At 46.7% G+C, this 22,288-nt stretch overlaps 1 non-coding gene across 1 annotated transcript; it reads left to right on the forward strand.

Annotated features, from left to right (window-relative positions):
- Positions 1–15,696: 15,696 nt before the first annotated feature.
- LOC116092641 lies at positions 15,697–15,803 on the forward strand. Its single transcript, XR_004119383.1, has one exon. It is a non-coding gene; the product is annotated as a U6 spliceosomal RNA (small nuclear RNA).
- The last annotated feature ends 6,485 nt before the right edge of the window (positions 15,804–22,288 follow it).

The following is a 22,288-nucleotide window of genomic DNA, read 5'->3' on the forward strand; positions in this document are numbered from 1 at the left end:
GTCTCTGTCTCTGTCTCTCTCTCTCTCTCTCTCTCTCTCATTTACCTTTAAAATGGATTTTGTATGTTAGTGTTCTAGGTTCAAGTAAACCTGATGAGAAGGGAAGTTTCCCCATCCACTCCATGACTCTCTGCAGTCTCCTCCATTATCTGAGTCCTATCATGGTGGTGTATTTGTTGATGTTGATCAGCCTACGTCAATGTATCTTTATCACCCAAAGTCCATAGATTAGCTTAGGGTTCACTCTTGGTGGCTTTATGAGTTTAGACAGATGTAAAATGTCACGTGTCCACCACTATATTGTCACGTTCAATGGCTCCACTGCTCCGTCTTTCTGTGCTCCATCCTTCCATTCCCACAAGGCTCTTCTTATTTTAAAGACACCAACAATAATAACACCAACAATAATAGTAACAGTGATAATGAAGATGTCCGGATCTGTACATTGCAAGAAATGCTAAACTCTAAGAAAAGCAGTTTTAGGACAAGCAAGATAGTAACTGAGTGGGTGAAAAGTCTTGACATGGAACCCTGACATCTGGGTTTGATCTCCCAGGACCCATTGTGAAATAAGAGACCTGACCCTTCAAAGTTGTCCTCTGACTCTCACTTACACACAAGGCATGTGTGTGCTTATACTCATACACATACACAATAACAATAAACAAAAAGGGGATACAATTTTGATAAAGAAAAATATGTAACAATCCACAATGTTAGGATTGTAAGGGATGAAATAAACATGCATCAAATGAAGTGGTGGATGGAGCTCCAGATCCTCAGGAGCAATCCTTGGCTTTAGTCGTGTGCTAGACTCACCCTTAGATTTTAAAAATTCCCAGGGCCTTGGCTCACCTCCTGGAGACTCTGATTTCATCGGACGGGGTAGAGGAGCATGTCGGTCAGGCTTTCTAGATCTTTCCACTTCAAGAGCTGATTTGAAAAGCCACTGCCCTAGAGCCTATTTGGAACAGAGGATCACCCTCTCTGGAGAGCTTGTCACAAATGTTTCATCTTAGGGTCCACTCTGGATCAGAGCCATTTCTCAAGAGCCCTAGGTGATTCAGTGTACAGTAAGTCTGGGAAGGCCATCCCCTGGCTGCCCCTCCCCTGTCACACACAGTGTGTCCCCCGACCTGTCAGCCCAGAGCCCAGCAGGGTTGGGCACATCTTCAATCATGGACAGTTTTCACCTCTCTTTGCTTCCACTGTGACTTCCCGGCACTGTCTCCTACTTTTCTTTCCCTGAGTCTTCTCTACTGACCTCTAAAAGCATTTTATAGCTGTAACAACAGCACAACGGCTTCTCACTTCTCTCTTTCCATCTCACCCTTCATCTTTAGCCATCCTCACCTGATTCCCTGCTGGTAGATACCATCTACTAAATAGCATCCATATGACTATTGAGCTGCAAGAGGGGCTGGAAAAATAATTGCCCTTTGTCAGAAGTAACTTCAGGGACCTGTGACCTGTGACCTGTGCAGCTCCACACTTGGTTTCACGATTTGGTGTCACTATCTTGAATGGCACTTTTCAAGTTTATCACATCTATTTATGTATTTTTGTATGTATGTATGCATGTACATATGTATGTATGTATGTATGTATGTATGTATGTATGTATGTATGTATCTGTGGGTGGTGGTGGGGTGTGTGTGCCCTAACTAATGTGTGGAAGTCAGAGGACACCTCTCAGGAGTCAGGTCTCTCCCTCCACTGTGTCAATTCTGGGGATGGAACTCGGGTTGCCAGGCCTAGCAGCAAGCATCTTTACCTACTGAGCCACCTCCCATGCCTGTGAAGCTTCAACAAGAGGCTCTGTGTCCTTGGCTGGCACTGGGTTTGCACTTGTTCTCATCTGCACCATTTACTCTGCAAGTGGTACCTGACCTTTCCTCCCTCTAGGATGCCTGAGATGGATGAGGAGGTCCCTAGTGAAGAAACTTGGGGTTCATAGAGGTAAAACATCCCCCATGATGTTCTCCTCACCCCATATTTATGTCTCTCTAGCTTTAGTAGCATCAGCATCAGCCTGCTTTCGCACCAGCATCCTCAGTCATTGTTTGTTCCCTCCACATCTCCCCTCTGAAATATGTTTTGGCACTGTCTCCTTTCTCTCTAACTCAAATGTCCCTTGTCTTGTCTCCTGCTGAAATGTTTGCCGTTGTCTGGATGGTTGTTTTGTGTGTGTGGTATGCATGTATGCAGTATGCATGTGTGCAGGTGTGCTCACCTGGGCATGGGAATGTGGGGGAGTCATGGTCTCTCACTGAATCTGGAGCTTACTACTTTAACTAGACTGGCTAGCCAGTGATTCCCTTGCATCCCACTTTCTCTGCCCCTATTGTTGGGATTACATGGACACTGGGGATCAGAACGCAAGCCCTCATGCTTGTGCAGCAAGCACTTTATCCTCTAAGCCATCTCCTCAGTCCTCCTGCTTGGGTATTTTTAACTGGGCCCCTGTATCATCTTGACTCTAGAAAATTTAGAATGATCAAGTGAGTAGAGATATCAGATCCAATTATCCCTTAGCTCCAGAGTTTTAGATAGCTCCCGATCCTTCCAGGGGCCTCAGGACCCCTCTCGTTTCCTCCCTTTCCTTGCACTCCCACCCTCCACCAGGTTGAATGTCCTACAGTCCTTTCTCCTCTTTGACCTTTGTACATGCTGTTCCCCCTCCTCTCTTAGGCCACACCCCCTTGGCCCATGTATATAGTTCATCTTCCATAATGCTGACTTCAAGATCCCTGCAGCCTTTGGCCCCATGCAGTCGGGAAGCTTGCTATCTCTTGTGATCCCTTCACAAGGAGCTGCCTGGCTATGCCTTGTGCTTCCTGCAATGCATCGGCGTTACTGTCTCTCCCCTTCATGCTAGCCCAGGCCGTACCACCAGCCAATGCATCATTTTTGCCAGCTCCTCTGAGCCTTTGCTTCCCAGTGAGTGGGCCTTGCTGGAGCTGACTCTCTTCCCATCTTTGCATCCAGTGACCTATGCCCCTCTGAAATGAGCACAGGAGTCATGGAGAGAACACTTATACCATGGGAACTGGCAGAAGCAAAGTGAGGGGTCTGGGTCATGCCGAGAGAGCTGGCTTAGTAGCACATGCTCTGTCTACACTTTCAGTGCTCGCTCAAACTCTTCAGGGCCTTAACAGCCACACTCTGGACACAGCTGAACCGTCTCTTCTTTAGGACGAATCTGACTATGTGGTTCTCTAGGCCCAAGCACCACTTATCTCCCACATTTCATATGCTGGAACCCATGCCCAGATGGTAACTGGAGGTGGAGACTTAGAGAGGTCATTGCAGTTAAATGAGGCCATGAGGGTGGGCCCCCTAGGACAGCCTTGTAAGGAGAGGAAGAGAGCTGGCGTGCTTGCCTTGTCTCCCATGGAACGTGTCAGCCTGTGGTAAGAAAAAAAAAAAAGAAAAAAAAAAAGAAAAAAACCTCACCAGATGCCAGTGCTACACTTTTACACTAGATAAGCCCACGTTCTTCACAAGCTACTCAGTCTTGGGTGTTACGTTATGGTAGCAGAGCAGATAAGGGTAAGACTCTGGCACTGGCGGGGGCCTGATTTCCCAGCAGAAGGCTCAGTCACAAGCCACTGTGCCCATCCCGTTCAGAGGCAGCTCTCGAGGTGTCCACTTCAGGCCCTGCCTCGCACAGGAGACGCAGTGAGTCCACTGACTCAGGCTGAATTTCTAGAACAGTTTTTCTCATTCCTCGTGATGCTCTCTGTTCTTCTGGGTCCCCAGCTAGGCTTTTTCTGTGACACAGAGAGCTCAGTTTTTCTAGTTAAACTCTGAATTGGCTTACTGGTTATTTATCTAACATCTTAATAATTACTATGGTAATACTAGCTAATGTAATCAATACCCAATAAATTAAGCACACTATCACATAGGCATAGATGGAGGGAGTAGGTGTTCTAAAACCAGATCCCCATTATATTAGGACTATACTATCCTCATGAAGCCAAACATGAGCCCCGGATCCATCCTGGGAAAGACGGTGGTCGCCCTTTGGTTTTGGTGACCTATGTGTTACTGGCCTATTGCTCATACAGAGCTCCTATGTTCTGAAGTGAAGAGGCTGAAAGATAGGAACTTGTAGGATGCTGACAAGCCTGTCACCCTGGTGACAGTGTCACTGAAAGAGGTTTGTGTGGGCCTCAGGAGCAGACAAAAGTAGCCTTTGGACCATGCCCTATTGACTGCCAAGTTTCAGGCATTCATTCATTCATTCATTCATTCATTCACAGGGACCCTGTGCTGGCTACAGGGAGGTTAAGTGGCAGGCAGGACACTCAAGGCCTTTTTCTTAGGGAGATTATGTTTAAGATTAGAGACAGATAAAAGTCAAGCCAACAGCACAGGCAATTAACCTCATTAAGTCTCAAAAGGAGAAACAGGATGTCCTATGCTCGACTGCAGGAGGATCAAAGACATTTTTAAGCTGGACCTGGAAGATGAGGGGGAGTCAGTTAAGGGAAGTCAGAAGAACTGTGTAAGCAGATGGCACAGCATGTGTAAAGGGCCTGAGGCAGCAGGAGCAGGAGACTAGAGAAGGCCCCATGGGCCATGGCTCAGCCATTACTGGCTTCCAACCCTCTGAGGCTGTGACAGTGAGGAACAGATAGGGGACATGTAAACACTTTGCTGAAGGAATGGGTACGGGAGGCCCCTCTGGAGGAGTAGAGGCTGAGGGTAGAAAGGCAGAGAGGGCTGTAGCTGCGACCAGGAAAGGGCAAGGTAGAGGTCACAAATTCAGAAGGAGGAACAATGACCAGAACAGAACCAGTAGGACTATCTAACAGGCATCAGGGGATGTCGGGATGTTCAAAGTGGGATCCAAAATGGCTCTTTGATTTCTGGCAGGGATTTTCTGGCAATCCCTAAGCGCCTGAGCAAGGAGTTTAGAAGGTTTTTATGGGTCTGAGTCACTCCAGACAATAAAAAGTTATCTAACACTTGCTGATTAAGCATTTTCCCGTACATCATCCCCTCTATCTTCAGGACAGCCTACATGGCAGCTGTTACATTCTCCATCTTACCAATGAAGATACAGAGGCAGACTCTGGTCTACAGAGCAAGTTCCAGGCAGCCAGAGCTACACAGGGAGATCTTGTCTTAAAATAAGTAAATACTGGAGTAGTGGCTCAGCAGTTAAGAGCACTGAATGCTCTTCCAGAGGACCTGGGTTCAATTCCCAGTATCCACATGGCAGCTCACAACTGTCTGTAACTCTAGTTCCAGGGGATTTGGTATCCTCACACTGACATGCATGCAGGCAAAACACCAATGCACACTGGAATAAGTAAGCAAACAAATAAAATGATAAAAATAAAAACCAACAACAACAAACACTAAAGTACGCAGAGGTCACCTCTTGGCTCCTTGTAAGGGCAGAGATGCCACTCAATAGCAGACAGTCTGACCCAGGGTTCACGTTCTGGAAAAGCACTCCTCCCTATCTTGTCTCCTTGAAACCAGCCCTGAACTCTGACATTTTTCATCTGTATGGTACCTCTGACAACCCCTGTGCATTGTGTCCCTGTCGTTGATGAAGTTGTTCCAGCTGGCTGGTATGAGGAGTTGACCCCCAGAGATGTTAGCAGGGGCTGGGAGGGGGCGACTCTAGTGTGCTGAGGAGCAGAGAATGGACCAAAGAGCCATTTGAGTTCAAGCCCTCCAGAAAACTCTGGGGAGGAGGCAGGTCGGGTGGAACTGCATCGACTCTGGACCGAGTGGCTGAGGTACTTCTGGGGCACTGGCACCCCCAGGACTGTTAGCATGACCCAGCCAGACCTGAGCATAGCTCTGTGGCCAATGAAAGCCTCAGGCAGAGGCAGGGCCCGAGAGTCTGGGGATAGGGGCTGGAGGCATACACATCCAATTTAAGGGAGAAAGGACTTACTTAGCCTTAAGATTTGAAGGATAAAATCCATCATGCAGAAACGGCAGCTCTCCTTGGGAACACAGGTTCCACCTGCACGGGTGTCCGCTTATGATCCAGGCAGCGACTCTCATCCTCCCGCACATCACTTGGCGTCCAGGGCTTTCCAGAACCGTAGCACAAGCCTCTATAGCTACCTTACTCTTGCATTCTACATGCTTGCAAAAGAAGGACCTTGTGAATGAAGCCAAGTCCGACTACCACCCCAAGTTATAGCTTAGATTCTCTGCACTAAATCTCCTGCCTGTGTCGCCATAGCGCTGGGATAACGGGCACACATCCCCACACCCAGCCTTCTGAACACTGACTGAATCACTTCGACATGACTGCTCATGGAACACCCAATACACTGCGGGTTCCATGCACAGCATAGGAAGGCTGTATGGTTTAGAAAATAATGGCCAGGCCATGGTGGCCCATGTCTTTTATCCTAACACTTAGGAGGCAGAAACAGGTAGATCTCTGTGAGTTTCAGGACAGCCAGGGTTATACAGAAACAAAACAAACAAAAGTAATGGAGAAGAAGTTGAATGTATCCTCTACATGTGGGATTTTCTTTCTGAAATATTCAGTCCACTTCTATTGTCTGTTGATCTTGCTGATTGGGGATCATTGGCTAGTAAAGACTAATGGTGTTTGTCTCTCTTTCTCTATCCTTCCCTTCCTACTTTATTTCCTCTCTGCCTCTATACCTCTATCTCTTTTTCAACTCTCCCTAGTTCAGAAACACATACCTGCCTACTTGTTTGTCTGTTCCTTATCCTATCTTCCTGACTCTCCTAATCTCTCTTCCTTTCCTCCATGGTTGTCTATGCCATGGTCTCTCACCCTGTCCCTTCCCCTTATAAGACTGCTTCATCCTCTCTGTGACCTGGACTTTGCTCTGCTGTTCCATTTGACTCTAGCCAAATACAACCACCTCAGTCCGAGCCACATGTCTCTCTTCAAATACCCAGCCAGGAAGGCAGCCCAGCACCTTTGCATCCCAATGCCCAGGGCACAGGAGAGGAAGCTGAACTGGCACAGCTGGAATCTAGATCCATTTCAAGTATAACCAAATGCTATCAAGAGATTAGAGAGAGGGGAGACAGATATGGTTCCCAGCACTTCACATAGAAGAGTCAGGTCTTAGAAAAGAGATGTTGAGAATCATCCAGAAGCACAAAGAGTGACCACTACATCCAGCAGGACCTGCTCAAGCATGGGTTTTGACTGCAGTTCCAACTATGGTCTCCCCCCTTTGTCCATGATCATTTGAGCCTCACAACAGTGGCTGAGGCTCGGGACTTGGTTAAGAACACTTATTGGGAGCCATATGGTGATCATTCAGGAGCCCTGAGTTTAAGGCCTAACTATTTTTTAAGCTTGTCTGGGAGAGTTGGACAAGTCCTTGATTTCTCTGAATAGTTTTATCATCTGCAAAACAAACTTTTGGGTTCTCACAGCTGTGATATTTTAGGACCTAATCTAGCACACCCCAGCTGGCCTGGATTGTCACCTGCTGGGTGAGCACTTCCTTCGCATCTCAGCACAGAAACAGTGTTGAAGGGTCTGGGCCTCCCAGGGAGGAAGTGGAACCAGAGGCCTCTGTATCTCCTAAACACACACACAAACACACACACACACACACACACACACACACACACCCATGACTGAAATCTCCACTGATGTGGCCTCTGCCAATGACTCAGTGTTTGCCCTATCTGATTGTCAGGGTCGATTCCTAGAAGTTGAGAGTCATTCTCCTGCAGCCATTGCCACAACTTCATACCATGAGGTAAGTTTTAATTCTGTCTCTCCACCACAGAATCGGGAGGAACAAGGTGATGACACTTGGGGTTTTCCAGGAAAAGTCTGGGTTGTAAGTCTCAGGGCCAGGAAAGACCCCAAAGGGTGAGAGGCCAAGGACCAGTCAAGTGACACAGAGAGAACAGACCTGTGGAGAGAGCAGTGGAGACAAGCTCTGGGCTCTGCCAGCTGACCTGTGGGACCTGGGACTCCTTAGTCTGTTGCCACCCTCCAAATTTCATTCTCCAGAACAACTGCTGTCATGGCTCAATGCACTGTAGTGTCTATCCACAGCCTAGACGGTAAATAGACACGAGGGCAGAAATCAAATTGGAGAGTGAGTCCATTGCATCACCAATCATGTCTAATCTTTTGACATTGAAACATGACTTTGTCATCTAAAAAATTCACACTAAAGAACCATACAACCAAAGTCAAACACACATACACACACATATACACACATATACACATATGCATACACTCATGCACAGACATGCACACATGTACAGGCACATATTCATGCACATACACCACATGGGTACAGAAACACATATGCATGCACATGCTCATGTACACACACACACACACACACACACACACACACACATGCATGCACATCTTCAAGTTGCCCTGCTAAAAGGCCCTGACATATGCAAGTCCTTGTGTTTAATCTTTTTCTGTGAGGGGGTGAAGTAGGGCTAAGGTATTGTGGCCTTACAAAGCCTATGCACTTTACATGCTACTTCGTCATGTCATCTTGACAACATGTTAGGTGACTACTGTTCTATTCTTCCATTTCACAGACAAGAAAACAGAAAGATGGAGATGTTGAGCCACTCCCCTATGGGTAGTAAATCACTGCACATTGAGTTCCATGAGGGCCGCTGTCATTTCTCATCAAGGCACCTGCTTGCGTTCAGCAGACATGCTCAGTGTGTGATGGGTCACCTCACATGTATGCACAGGAAGGAAACCTTTGATCACAGTGTTCAGAGCACATGGCACTCAATAGAAATGGATTCATTCATGAGCAAGTGACAGGAAGGGGACAAGAATAGGAAAGCCTTTCTCTGCCACAACAAGTAACTGTGTGACCCAGTCTGGCCAGTCACCTTCCTCTGTGAAATCCCCTCACACTAACATCTCCCCCATTTAGTTCTTATCCTCTGCTTAACTTCTGACATCACTGTATTTCCCTAGTAAATGTCTTCATTCATTTCCAGTCCATCTGCCCCACACTCTTGCCACAGTGATTGGCTCAGTCCTTACTTTATTGTATTTTACAGGTATCACATTTACTCTATTTACCAATGCAGTGCCAAGACTGGATAACAAGTAGAGCCAACCAGCACCAGTTCCATGTGGGCTAAGTCAGCAACATTGGTTTATACCACTAAATTCTCATGCCCCAGTGTAACTAACTGAAAAGTGGGAACAGACACAGTCAAGGCCTCACCCTCACCCACCCTCTAGGAAGTCACTGCTCCCACCCCACTTACTCTGGTCTTTTAAAGCACAATTTAAGAATGATGAGTTTTTTATGTATTTGAGGAAATTCTTAATTTTTCCCAGAGGCTTATAAAAAACAAAACTAAGCCAGGCAGTGGTGGCACACGACTTTAATCATAGTACTCAAAAGGCAGAGACAAGTAGATCTCTGTGAGTTCAAGGCCAGAGCAAATTTCAGTAGAGCCGAGACTGCTCAAAGAAATCCTGTCTCAAAAAACAAAAAAAAACAAAAACCAAAAAACAAACAAACAAACAAAAAAAGCAAAGCAAAACAAAACAAAACAAAACAACCCCAAGAAAACAAAACAAAAGAAAAATACAAAAATCAGTGCTTAGTAACCCTGAGCAGAATGACAGCTAGCATGACTTCCTGCTCTCCATGGTTCTAAACCCTGAGGGAAAGCTCCAGTTCTGACCTCCATCAGCCTTTCTGGTTTATTAATACCTTGGAGTTTTAATTTTAGGGCTGGGGAAACAGTTCAGTTGGTAATGTGCACATGACACAAGCGTGAGGATGAGAGTTAGGATTCAGCAGCTATGTAAAATAAAACCAGCTCAGTGGTGCCTGGAATCCAGGTCTGAGAAGGCAAAGAGAGAAAGGATTCTTGGGTCTCACTAGCCAGCCAGCCTTGTCAAGTTGATGAGCTCCAGGTTCAGTGAGAGATCTTGCCTCAAAATATAGTAAGACGGAGAATAACTGAGTAAGACACTTGCTATCAACCTCTGGCCTCCAGATGCACAGACACACAGACCCGCCCCCTACACACACAAGCTGTATAAACACACACATGCACACACATACACACAGAGAGGAATCTCTACACAGCCATACACTGTACAGGCACATATACAACAGATTTTGGATAGTTAGTTAGTTACTTAGTAGGTTGGTTTGGAAAAAAAAGAGGAGGTTTTCTTTTAATCATTTGTGACTGTGTGCATACAATGCAGGGTGCCATGGTACACATGGAGAGGTCTGAGGACAACTTTATGGAGTCAGTTCTCTCCTTCTACCTCTATATGACCAGAGATCAAACTCAAGTCGCTAAGCTTGCATGGCAAAGCACCTTTACATCTGAAGCTGCCTCGGTGACCTGAAAGCATTTTAAGCTCATTCTTTTTCAAGATAGGGTTTCTCTGTGTAGCCCTGGCTGTCCTGGAACTCACTCTGTAGACCAGGCTGGCCTCGAACTCAGAAATCCACCTGCCTGTATCTCCCAAGTACTGGGATTAAAGGCGTGTGCCACCACCGCCCGGCTTAAGCTCATTCTTAGAGATGACTTTTAGAACAGCTTTGGGCTTACAGGAAAATAACCAAGAGGTACATAGAATGCCTAGGTATTCCCTCAGCCACCACCCTGCTATTCCCATACTGACTAGTCTGTGACTACACGTTGTATTTGCTTCAGCTGACAAGGAATATGGAAACACTCTCATTAACTAAAGCCCACCGTTTTACGTGGGACCCACCCACCTGGCTGCATGTTCTATACGTCACAGAAACATATAATGACTAATGGATACAAATTTAATATATTCATTATACGTAACTCCCGATGGTAAGTAGCAGTCATTACAGTATCATGCAAATCAGATTCACTGCCCAAATCCCCTGGGCTCTGCCTCTGACAGTCACAAACTATTTTATTGTCACTATGGTTTTGTCTCTTCCAGGATTTCACAAAGTTGGAATTATAGAATTAGAGCCTTTTCAGACCTATCTATTTCAATTAGTAATTTGCATTTATTCTTTCTCCATGTCTTTTTCATGGCTTAATTTCTATTACTATAATAATGCCATTGTTATATAAGTATTTATTATATAATATACATAAATTCATAATGTATAATGTACCTAAGTAAATTTTCTGTTGTAATCATTCTTTGTGTATATGTATACACATTCATTTGTGTGTGTGCACATGTGTAGAGGTTGGAGTTTGTCTTCTGAGATAGGATCTCTCAAAACAATGAGCAGTTTGGGGGAGGAAAGGGTTTATTTGGCTTGCAGTTGTGGGTTTGAGTTCATCACTGAGGCAAAGTTAAGGCAGAAACTCAAATAACTAGTCATGTCATATCCACAATCAAGAACATAGATAAATTAATACATCCGTGCTGCCTGCTTGCTTTCTGCTTATTTACTCTTCTACAGTCCAAGGCTCTTAACCTAGGGAATGGTGCTGCCCACAAGGGACTGGATTGTTCTACATTAATTGCCAGTCAAGACAATTCTCTAAAAGATACCCACAGGCCAACCTGATCTAGATAGTTCCTCAACTGAAGTTCTCTTCTCAGATGATTCTGGCTTCTGGCAGGTTAGTAATTTAAAACTAGCTCTCATATCCACAGGACCTGGAGTTCATCAATTCAGCTAACCTGGATAGACAGCAGGTCTTTGTGATCCATCTGACTCTGCTTCCCCATCACTGGGATTACAAGTTCATGCCTCCATGTTGGCTTTTGCTTGAGCAGTATAGATCTAAATTCAGGTCCTCATACATGAATAGAGCCCTACATACATGGAGCATGCAGACTGAGCCCTCCCTATTACCCTATTTCAGCAGTTTTAAGTGTACATCTCAGGAACATTAACTCTATCCTCATTTATGCAGTCATCACCATTGTTTGAGTCTTAAGCTAGAACTGGATGTATGGTAAACATTAACTTGCCATTCTTGTGGCTCATTTGTTTTTTACTGATGAGCAGCATTCCACTGTCTGGTTGAGCCACAGTGTGTTTATCCAGTCCCCTATTGAGAGATATCTTGGTTGCTTTCAAGATTTGCCAATTCTGAAGAAAGCCACTTCAAACAGCTGTGCAGGCTTTTTCGGGAACATGAATTTCTAAGTCACTAGAGAATGTGTAATTCTGTCTGATCTCATTTCACCAGTATTACTGCGTAGATAGTGACTAGAGCCAGGCCCTACACAACACAGAGGTCGTTTGTACTTAATTGTCATAACAACCCTGAGACCCAGGGCTACTACCCAAATTACAGATTAGCAAACTGAAGCTTGAGGAAGCGGAAACACACAGCTGTATGGCTAATGTCACCTTTCTGTGAACTTACAGGGCCTTCTGATTTGGAGAATGAGACGGGGACAAATATTGTGTTTAGATTTCTCTCATTCTGCTCCATTTTGAGTCTTTGCTCCTTTGAACAAAATAAACAGATCTGCTTTCTAATATGGTTATTATAGAAGGGATGTTCATTCCTTCCCAGTCACAGTCTATCATTGAAATAACTCCCCAACTCTGGAGTCCCAGCCTATGTTTTTTTGACTGGTACATGGCTAGCATGTGTCCTGAGTCCCCTTCACCTGGACCATGCCCGGGACTTGCTTGAAAACAGCTGGCTGTGGAAAAGCAAAGGTCTCAGGGGACTGATTCCTTTCTCTTATAGGAGGACCTTCCTCTCCTGGTGGCCCCTGTGACTGTGAAGTCCCTAGGGAGATGAAATCCTGGTGGAACCCACTGTCCTGAGGTAGCAACCTCTGTGATGGTTCCCATGATGCTCTAGGCAGATGAAGGCAATGGAGCTGAATCTCATGGGAGTCCTGTCACCCTGGAATCACCAGAAAACACAACCAGAGCTGAGGTCCACCCCACCGTCAGCTCAGCTCCCAGCCCCAGTCACAGGCCTCCCTGTGCTCCCACGGTGGCCAGTTCCCTCCATCCCCAAGCCCCCTTAAGTACCAATAATGGAAGTGCTTACTAGGCCCCGCAACAATTCACCCTTATCTTTTATTTATAGCTGACAAAGCTCCAAGCAGGAAAAATATAATCACACTTTAAATAATGGAAGTTGTAGGTATTAGAGCTACACGGGCAGTTACCGGAGCTGCCGAGATGCCTCCCCACAGACCTGACGGGGGCACACCGACTGCATTTTTAATTTTTAAAACATATTTCTTCCCAAATTATTCTGCGTTTCCGAGGAGCCACATTTATGGGGGTGATAAATTACTGTAATAAAGTGCCTCTTCTTCAGATATACAGGACAAAGCCTTGCTGTGCACAGCCCAGCTCAGGCGGCCCCGAGAGAGTGGCAGGAAGTCCCACTGCCTCACTCCTCGCTTTAATTATTTGGCCAATGTGTCCTACATTTTTAATGCAGTCACAAGTTTTCTTTAAGCAAAGAATTCAAACAGGCCACCAATTTGTATTTGTAGTGGCAGTGTGCATGAGGCCTTATGGATGTGAATATTAGGTGTGCATCCTTGGGTAGATAGGCCTGTATGACTGAAAATGCACCTGGCGTGTGTGTGTGTGTGTGTGTGTGTGTGTGTGTGTGTGTAAGCTGGTGGATGCCCAGATATACATGCCCACACATCCACAGGCATGAACACATGTGCACATCTTGTGCATACATGTGCATTAGCTATGCATGCACATGGTTGCCTTCTTACAGCCCTTACCATCTGTGCTGTATTGAGCTAACTCCTCTGTACTGCCCTCTCCCTTGTGCAAGGAAGCCCAGAGTGTGCATCACAGGCTTGGAGAAGAAATCGCCTCTTATAAGCTACAGGACCTTGGGTAGGCCTCTTGGTGCTTCAATTTCCCCATCTGTAAAGTGAGCTCATTCTAAGAGTGCTTATCTCACAAGGCCCCAGGGAAGTTTAACGAGTTTGTAACATGAAGAGCAGCTCACAGGGAGTTGACCAAGTATGGACCATTTCCCTTCCTCTCTTCTCTTCTCTTTGCCTGCTTTCCCTTCCTCTTTCCCTACCAGCCTTATCTTTCTAGGTGAGCCCTGCATGAAACTGAGCGTGCTCCCTGATAACACAGAAAACCAAGCAAGTGGAAGACAAGGATCAAGTTAGGAAGGTTTCCTTTGAAGAGAACATAGCCCAGTGGAGGGCTTCAGACCCAAGGATGAATCAAGAGCCATGGGCCACACAATCAGCCATGGTTCCCTGTCCTTGTTGGGTGTATGGACTCATGGGCAGATGTGGGATAGAATGGACAGACATAGGGACACATGTGTTACTTTCAGACATACGAACTCTATCTGCAGAGTCCCATTCCTCTCCCTATCGCACCACGTCTTTCCCCTCAGGTTGGTCCCTCTACCTTAATTCCAGTCAGTTTGAAACAGAACCCAGGTCTACATGACAGTTGGCAGAGAAGGCAGAGCCAAGCTTCACTCAGGTCTGTTGTCCAGTGTTTTGCCCCAGCCCCCAGGCTTCTTTCCATCCTCTCCCTGTCTCCATCTCACCTTTGTCCCATCTGTCTCTCCGGCTGGCATTTCTCCTCTCTCTGACTATCTCTCCATCTCTGTGGATCTCAACCTCTGTTGTCCTCATCAATGCTCTTTCTCTTAAGCATGGCTACTTAGACTGTTCAGCGTGCAAAGAAAGACACAGTGTTGACATTTGACTTAAATCAAAACCAAACTCAACACTCACCCCATCTGAGAGATAAGCCTATGATTTCTGCTTCCTAGGCTTTGGTTTCCCTACCATCTCGTGAGGCATTTGAGACAGACTTTCTAAGACTCTAGAAAAGGCTCAAGCCTCAGGAATCTTCCATTGTGCATAGGCCTTTGCTAAACATCTATTCTCTGTGGGTGTATGTATGTTTGTTTGTGTGTGTGATCTCTGTCTCTGTGTGTCTGTGTACAGTATATGGGTGCTATGTGTGTATGCACATGTTCCTGTGTATGTGTGTGCACATGTGTATGTATGAGGTGCATGTGATGCATGTATAAGTGAAACCAGAGGCCAGTGTCAAGTTTCTTCCTTCCTCAGTTACTCTCACTTTTGGGAGCATGGAACTTGGAACTCCGTGGCTGGCCTAAGCTACCTACCATGCTTAGCATGATGATCTCCAGTTTTAGTCACTCCCCTGTAAATGACATAATTGTGGTCCCCTCTACAGCCGAATAAGACTCTATTGTGTGCATGCAGCACATTTTCTTTTTCCATTCACCAGTTGCTGGGCCTCTAGACTGGTTCCCTTTCCCAGCTATTGCGAATAGTACCACAATAAATACAGATTGTATCTCTGCGGTAGGGAAGGAAGCCTTTGGGTATATATATATATATATATATATATATATATATATATATATATATGCGGTGGTGATATAGCTGGGTCATATGGCCATTCTATCTTTAGCTTGCATTGCCCCCAGCAGTGGATGAGCTTAGAGATGAAACTCCAGGGGGGTGGTAGAGCTCAGTGGTGGAGCCTGTGCTTAGCATGTGTAAGCCTGGGTTCAGTCCCCAGCACCCAAACCAAAGCAAAGCTGGACACCCCAAGAATAAGCTTCAGGTTCCCCAAGCAAGCTACCGTCAGCTCAGCTGAGCCAGGAGGCCCCAGTGCACAGGCCACAGGCTACTTGCACCCCAGGATAGCTATCAATGAAACCCAATGAGGCCCAACAGAGAATGGTAAATTTATTTAAAACATTATGGGAAGAATGTACGATGTGCTTGCTTCAGCAGCACATATACTAAAATTGGAATGATACAGAGAAGATCAGCATGACCCCTGCGCAAGGATGACATGCAAATTCGTGAAGTATTCCATATTTCCCCCCTTACCTGTTTTCCCTTTGAACCCCTCCTATGTCCCCTCCTTTCAACCACACTCAACATCCTCCATCACACCCTCTCAAGTTGATAGTCTTTTTTCTTTTATTATTTTTAAAATATATGTACATATAAATATAAAAAAAATCTATGAGAGGAACACCCATACACACACACACGCATGTACACACACACACACACACACAGAGAGAGAGAGAGAGAGAGAGAGAGAGAGAGAGAGAGAGAGAGAGAGAATGTATAACTTGACTGTATGGTTCTCAGTTGCAAACTCTGTAGATGACGACTTTGTCTTGTGATACCTTTAATCCCAGCACTCGGGAGGCCAAGACAGGCAGATCTCAGAGTTCAAGATCAGCCTGTTCTATTGATTGAGTTCCAGGACAGCCATGACTACACAGCAACACCCTGTCTCGAAAAAAAGAATAAAAGAAAGAAAGAAAGAAAGAGAGAGAGAGAGAGAAAGGAAGGAAGAATGAAATTAAGAAAGAAAGAAAGAAATTAGGAAAAAAGAAAGAAATTAGGAAAGAAATTAGGAAAGAGAGAAATTAGGAAAGGAAGAAAGAAATTCGGAAAGAAAGAAAGAAAGGAAGAAAGAGAAAGAAAGAAAGAAAGAAAGAAAGAAAGAAAGAAAGAAAGAAAGAAAGAAAGGAAGGAAGAAAGAAAGTCTTTCAAAGATTGGAGACTCTTATTCAGCACTTTACAGCTGGACACCATGGGAACCAGGTGAAGACACCCCCAGCCCCAGATTCTTCTAGTGTCAGGCCCCCTAGTGTGAATATGGCACAGGGCCTAGAAAGGTGGAGGAACTTATAACAGATCACTCAGTGGGTGTCTGGGCTGGACTTGAACCCATGTCTCCCTGCTTCACGGCCAGGCCTCCTGATCCTGCCAAGAATGGAGTATTGGTGGCTGCCCCAGGGACAGAGTCAGCCCCTCACCTGCTTTGGGCTAAGGTCAAAGAATGTCTCAGGCCTCTTACGGACCCCAGGGAGCAGGGCACCTCTGGGTGCGGTTGTCCAAGGATTCAGCTAAAATAAGAAGTGGCTACCTCTGAAGGCCCTGTGTGGTCTGTAAAGGGGAAGGAAGTGGAGGCCGGAAACTGGAGTGGGCAGAGCAGTGAGGGGCGGAAACTACAGCCTGCACCACAGAGACCAAGCTGGGGTGCAGCAGACCCTGCAAGGCTGCAGCTCAGTGCCTGGGGCCAGCGGACCTGAGAACTTGTGTTCAGAGCTCTTTTTCTTTCTGTCTTCAGAGTACTGCCTTTGTCCTCCTGATACTCCTACACGCGCGCGCACACACACACACACACACACACACACGCAGGATTAGGCAACCACAGACCCTTATCATAGCTCACAGTGCTTACTGTGGCAGTTGGTGAATCTTGGCCGCCTCATGTTTACAGGAGCCAGAGATGCTCTACATGGATGATGTCATCAGATTTTTACAGAAACAATGCTGGGATCCATTGATTTATTTTACAGGTGAGCAAGCCAAGGCTCAGAGACAATAATTAACTTCTCCTCCTGGTTCCACAGTCAGTAAATAGCCAAGAAGAGTGTGCAGCCCACATCAAGCTGCACAGCCAAGCTATCTAGCCTGGCACAGTCCTCCTCAACGAGGGCCTGGGCAGTACCCTCAGAGTTGGGCCACACATCTGTAGCAAGAGGACTGTGCTACTGTTATTCATTGTGCACCCCTGGGGTATCTGGGAGCTACAGAACGCTCCAAAGAAGAGGAGAAGCCCAGTTGAAATGAGGAAACATTTCTTTGTAAATATTTCTGGTAAATGTGTGAAGACATTTTACCAAACTCCATACACAGCTTTTGTACTGTTTTGGGTTTTCTATTATTCCTCTACATAATTTTTTTAATTATTTAAAAATAATTTGATTATTTAAAAAAATCTAATCCTCTAAAGAATTTATTTCTAGCATTGTGGACTGAACTCAGGGCCTCATGAATGCTAAGCAAACATGGTACCACTGAATAATCCCAGCCCTGATACTCTTTTTAAAATTTATTTTTAATGATGTATATGTGGGTATGTCTATGCAGGAGTGTGTTCATATGAGTACAGTTGCCCATGGTGACCAGAAGAGGGCACCGGTTCCCCCAGAGTTTGAGTTACGGGAGGTCGTGAACTGCCTATCATGGGTACTGGCAACTGAACTCAGGTCCTCTGCAAAAGCAGCAAATCTTAACTGCTGGGCCATTTTTCCAGCCCTTATGTGCATGCTTGAATCTAGTTTTACATTCTGTTTCAGAAAGAGAACTGCTTTTGAACCAGCCATGTAGATTCACTCTTATAATCCCAGTACTTTGAAGGCTGACAGGAGGAGGATGAGGGTGACATCAACCTGGCTACAGAGTAAGATCCTGGGATGTGTGGGGAGAGCCTTTCAAAACTGAGAAGCTTCATACCTGAGCTCTGACTTGGTGGCATACCACGACAATCCAGCACATTGGCTCAACTCTCACCCCTTCCCCTTTCCATAGTTTCAAGATGTTGAGGTTTCCTGCTGATGGCTCTGTCCCCTGGCCCCACTTCTCTTTATAAACAGAACCAGGAGAGATTTGATAATCAGGAAAAGAAAGAATGCAGGTGAGTCTCTTTAATGACCATCAGGGAGAGTAAAAGATTCAATTCCAGCATCAAACTCCAGCCCCCTGTTTCCTGTGTGCCAAGTAAGTCTGCCTAGCCGATGAGGACTACCGACCACATGGCCAAAGCTTGTCTTGTGTGGGCCGTGTCTCACTAAGAAGCCCCTGAGCCTCTCCTACCATTGCAATGAGCTTTGCAATAGAGGTGAGTCCCCAGATCCTTAGGCCTAGGCCTCCCGCTCTCAGCAAGGCCCAAGCTGCCCCTTAAGTCCTTTGAAGCTACTGAAAACTCTGCGGTGACAGCAGGTCAAAGGCCTCCTCCAACAAGGAAGTGAAAGTGCTGCTGGGTAAGCCATAAGGGGCGCCTGGGACTCTTTGGTGTGGAAAGTGGCCGGATAGAAAGAAGCACCAGAGGGATAGGGAAGACCTGAATCACCTCCCAGTCCTCCCTAGACACTGGGATCTTCAGCTAAGAAAAGCCAATGTATGTGAGACACATTCTCTTCCCCGTGGGTCTGAAGAGCTATTGAGGACAGAAGCTAGGCATGGTCTGCAGGGAGGACAGATGGAGCCAAAGGGGCAGGCAGGTCTTGGAGGCTATGTGATAGGGTACAGGGTCTGGTGCATGGTGGTCAGCTGGCAGTAATGACAGCAAATGCAGACAAAGCTGTCGAGGCAGGGGTCAGGGTGTATGCTGCTGAGAACTTCTCGGTCTATCTCTCTAGCTGCAATAACTCAGAGAGATACTTGACTTCTTACCCCCATACCCTCGACATCTTATTCTGAGGACTAGAAGCCCACTACTTAATGCAGAGTATTTCAGCGTGGCTTGTCCCCACCATAGCTTGTGTTCAAGCTTCATCCCCAGCATTAAGGCATTAAGGAGGCACTGGGAATCATAAGAGATTCATGTTTTCCTCTCAAGACTGGCTATTACATAGCAAATTTAGCTTCCTCTGCTCCAGCCCTGGCTTCCTCTTTACACACTCTCCATCCACGTGATGTCATTCATTTTGTTGGGACACAATTCAGAACCCTGCCCTTCTCAGAATTTTACTCAGAGGCTGCCCCTACCCCCACCTCATACACACACACAACACCCGACCACAAGTTTGATTACCTTTCTCTCGGGCTTGGGACTTGGGGTTAGGGAGTGAGTATTCCCATCTGTCTGAACCCTTCCTCTGCTTCCTTCCAGCTGTGGTCCTTGAAGAGTCCATTTGGCTTTCCTATAGCTCCAGAGCCTTCAACTGCAGCAGAAAGAGGGACCCTGGCCTAGGTTTGTTGTACTATGGTGGCAATGCTGTGAAGGACCATGAGGCACTGCAGAGGGGGTTGTTCTGCCCATTGAGTTCTTATCAGAAATCAACCATATTCAGAGTCCTGGGTTACTGCCAAGCAGTTTTTTGCTTTTCCAGTTCTTTGCCTATGTGAAGTGCATCATGGGCAAGTGATCAGGGTGCTGCGTGTTGGCTGGCCTGCAGGTCTGCTCACTCCCTGCAAATTAATTTCCCCAGGCTTCTTCACCAGCTAGTGTCTTGCTGGGCTGGGCTAACAGGAAGGAGATTGGTGGTGTGGGCAAGAGGAGGGGAGAGGAGAGAAGCCCCTCTCTCCTGATCTCTTTTCCGTTCTCCTGCCCACCCTCTTCACTGAAAGCACAGGTGTGCTGGAGCCATTTTTCCCAGCACCAGCTGCTCTCTGGCTTCAGCTCCTACAGAACCATCCATCCAACCAAAGTTCCAGCTCCACATGTGGTCCCTGTCAACACTGTCAGACTGCCCCCAAGCAGTCCCCAATTCCCTTTACATCCAGCTCTGGAGTGGAAGCAGTTTCTTCAATCGCTGGACACCAAACTGCCCCGCAGTTAGCTGTTGGCTTTTCAGCCCTTCTCCTCCTTGTAACCAGTTTGAAATACTCAAGAGTGGCTTCGGTTTTTCTGAGTGACTCTGATTTTTGCAGAATTAGGTGTTTTTCTTTCTGCCTGTGAATGTTGCTCTTCTTCATCTCCAGTCTGTTCTGGGGGTGGGGGGTGTCAGAGGCAGGACTCTGAGGTCCTGTGTCTACAGAGCACAGGAGGCTCTAGGTCCTTGAAGCTTCCCAGGAAGTCCTGCCACACTAGCTCATTCGTTCTGAGACAGGGGACACGTTACACTTCTTCAAAACTGAAAGCCAGTGGGGAGGGAGGACATCATGGAAGGGAGCAGAGCATCATGCAGCAAGCACATCTTCCTGGGATGCAGAAAAAGGTTTGAGAACCAGCCCTGGAGAGAATGCAGGTGGATTCTGTGCTCAACAATGGCCCCAGAGCCCTGCTCCCAAAGGGGCAGCTGCTGGGACAACTTTCAGAAAGAGAGCAGCTGTCCTGCTTTGCAACAAGGTCTCCAGTGGCTGCTTACAGACATCCTGGAATTAGTCTCTTCATTCTTCAGTACAGAGCCCAGGCAGAGGTCATTTTAGTCACAAGGTCAGGAGAAACCTGGAAACTCATCCAGCCCAACGTTGTCCTCTGTGTAACACAGGGGCCAACGGAGGCTCAGGGTAGAGATGCTGCTACGATGTTTAGACTGAGGGACATGGCACAGGATGAACTGAGACAGAGCCCAAGACCATGTGACCTACCTAGGCAGCTATGGGAGCATATATGTATTGTATGTGCTCACATGTATCAGAGAGGCCATCTCTGTTTACCAGCCATCACAGAGACTACAGGGTCAGTACTGAGGTTTACACATATGTAAACACACACATATATGTTTGTCCCAGTTACTCACACATACAGTGACATGCTTGTATCTTATAGACCAACAGTCATATATAGGATGTCACATGCATTTAACTGTACTGTCTCATCGCCAAAGTCCAAGCAAGTAGCAGCAAACACACAGAGCTATACAACAGCTTACCAAGGTGCCTTCATGTTCAAGGACACATGCCACACTCTTCAGGCCTTTGTGTTTACTCCAGTGTGTGCACAGAGCACAGCACAGCTTTTGGGTGTCATTCCCATGTGGGTGATCTTGACCATGTACAACTTCTCTCCTGTGTCTCCCCTTAACTCACAAGTGGCCCTGTCTAAGTACAGTTGCAGCCCATGCCCTCACATGAACACACAGAATGCTCCCCAACCTTGTCATTTGTTTTTGAGTCACAATCAAACTCACAACTCCCCTGCCTCAGGCTCCTGAGTGCAGGCAAAGTGTTCTCTCCTTCATTCCCTTCTTCACAGTACCTCACAACCATGTGTTTGAGCCCTTCTTGGTGGCCCCTTGGAACTGAGGGAGCACCCTGGTCCACCCACTTTCATCCCTAGAGACTTGGTGGCTGAGGTCCCGGGGGAAGGGGAAAGGCTACCAAGAGCTCAAGGTTCTGGGGCCAAAGTCCTGTTTGCAGGCCCTGTAGGAAGTTGCACAATCTGCTGGGCCAGCCAGCCATTGACTCTTTCATTGTCTCTGGCTTCCCTTTGGCTGCAGGCCCAGTCCCCAGCAGCCCAGTGACCTGTTTCTCTGGAAGAGGCAGGTGCTCCTCCCTCCCCCCACCCTGTGGTGGCCAGGATGGTGACTTGAGCCTGAAGAGCCTCAAGGGCCAGCCTCCCCTTCCCAGCCGAGAAGCTAAGACTCAGGCTAGGTCAGATTCTCGGCCACATCACCCGACTAGCCCAGTGGGACATGCTTTCCTCCCAAACTCTTCGCTAAAACTTCTCGCAGAAGCCTGACAGTTGAAACGGAGCTGAACAGAGCCACTCTGAGTGTGGAAGGAGGTAACACTGAGTGAGAGACGGCCTGCACAGCAGTGGCCGCCTTGGCTGAGGGGATACAAGAGATCATATTGAAATGCCCCCAGCACATGGAGTTTACAAAATTGATC

Source organism: Mastomys coucha, unplaced genomic scaffold (assembly GCF_008632895.1).
Source record: "Mastomys coucha isolate ucsf_1 unplaced genomic scaffold, UCSF_Mcou_1 pScaffold15, whole genome shotgun sequence".
Lineage (NCBI taxonomy): Eukaryota > Metazoa > Chordata > Mammalia > Rodentia > Muridae > Mastomys > Mastomys coucha.